Genomic DNA, 2,104 nt, shown 5'->3' with positions numbered 1-2,104 from the left:
GACGATAATAGCAAATGAAACAACTGACAAAGGAGCAATTTCCAAATATACAAGTAGCTCATACAATACCAGAAAAACAAATAATCCAATTAAAAAGTGGGAAAAAGACCTAAACAGGTATTTCTCCAAAGAAGACATATAGATGGCTAACAAACACATGAAAAGATGCTCAACATCACTCATTATTTGGCTTACTCACTGAGTCGTGTTCGATTCTTTGTGACTCCGTGGACTGCAGCATGCCAGGCTTCCCTGTCCAGCTCCAATTCCAGGACTTGCTCAAACTCACGCTCATCAAGTTGTTGATGCCATCCATCCATCTCATCCTCTGTTGTCCCCTTCTCCTCAGCATCTTTTCTAAGGAGTCAGTTGTTTGCATCAGGTAGCCAAAGTATTGGAGCTTCAGCTTCAGCCTCAGCCCTTCTGATGAGTATTCAGGGCTTGCTTCCTTTGGGATTGATTGGTTGGATCTCCTTGCAGTGCAAGGGCTCTCAATGAGAGTTCTCCAGCACCACAGTTCACAAGCATCAATTCCTCAGTGCTCAGCTTCTTTATGGGCCAACTCTCACATCCATACATGACTACTGGAAAAACCATGGCTTGGACTATAGGGACCTTTGTCAGCAAAGTAATGTCTCTGGTTTTTAATATGCTGTTTAGGTTTGTCATAGCTTTTCTTCCAAGGAGCAAGCGTCTTTTAATGTCATGTCTGCAGTCACCATCTGCAGTGATTTTGGAGCCCCCCAAAATAAAGTCTCTCACTGTTTCCATTCTTTCCCTATCTATTTGCCGTGAAGTGATGAGACTTGATGCCATGATCTTAGTTTTTTAAATGTTGAGTTATAGGCCAGCTTTTTTACTCTCTTTTTTCATTTTCATCAAGAGGCTCTTTATTAGACAAATGAAAATCAAAAGTATAATGAGAACTTGCCTCACACCAGTCAGAATGCCCATCATTAAAAGTCTACAAACAATAAATGCTGGAGAGGGTGTGGAGAAAAGGAAACCCTCTTGCACTGTTGGTGGGACTGTAAATTGATATAGCCACTATGGAAGACAGTATAGAGATTCCTTAAAAAACCTAGCAATAAAACCACCATACGACCCAGCATTGCCACTCCTAGGCATATACCCTGAGGAAATAAAAATTGAGAAAGACACACGTACCCCAGTGTTCATTGTAGTACTGTTTACAATAGCTAGAACATGGAAGCAACATAGATGTCCATCAAAAGATGAAGAAATAAAGGAGCTGTGGTACATATGTACAATGGAATACTACTCAGCCGTAAAAGGGAATGCATTTAAGTCAGTTCTAAAGAGGTAGATGAACCTAGAGCCTATTATACACAGTGTAGTAAGTCAGAAGGAGACAAATATTGTATAGTAAAATATATATATATATGGAAACTAGAAAGATGGTATCAATGAATTTATTTGCAGGGCAGCAATGGAGAGACAGACATAGAGAAGAGACTTATGGACATGGGAGGGTGGGAGGAGAGGGTGCGATGTATGGAGAGAGTAACATGGAAACTTAATTACCATAAGTAAAATAGATAGCCACTGGCAATTTGCTATATAACTTTGGGAATTCAAACAGGGGCTCTGTATCAACCTAGAGGGGTGGGATAGGCAGATGGGAGGGAGTTTCAAGAGGGAGAGGACAAATATATACCTATGGCTGGTTCATGTTGATGTCTGACAGAAAACAATAAAATTGTGTAAGCATTTATACTTCAACTAAAAAATAAGTACCTGTTAAAAAACTTTTTCAGAGGCATGACACCCAGTATGCTCAGGAATAGGTGTAACATGGAGTAAAAAGGGAAAGGGGTGATAGAGCAGATATTTAGTCTGGCCTGCCTGAAACATTTGTCCTATTTGCAAGGTTCAGAAAAAGAGTTCAGTTGGGGATCCACATGTCTAAAAATATTTGAAATGTTCAAATCAAATGATAAACCATTAAATAACTTGTATCCCCTTCCACGACAAACGTACCTTCCTAAAGAGCTGAAAGGCCAGGTTGGGATTTAGTATTCTCAGACTCCTCTAAGTTCTGCCCTGATGGTGTGGGAAGAGCTGCCCTCCTTCCCTTCCCCCG

Source organism: Bison bison, unplaced genomic scaffold, assembly GCF_000754665.1.
Source record: "Bison bison bison isolate TAMUID 2011002044 unplaced genomic scaffold, Bison_UMD1.0 scf7180017863617, whole genome shotgun sequence".
Lineage (NCBI taxonomy): Eukaryota > Metazoa > Chordata > Mammalia > Artiodactyla > Bovidae > Bison > Bison bison.
The sequence above is the reverse complement of the archived record's forward strand: the minus strand, read 5'-3'. Positions refer to the sequence as shown.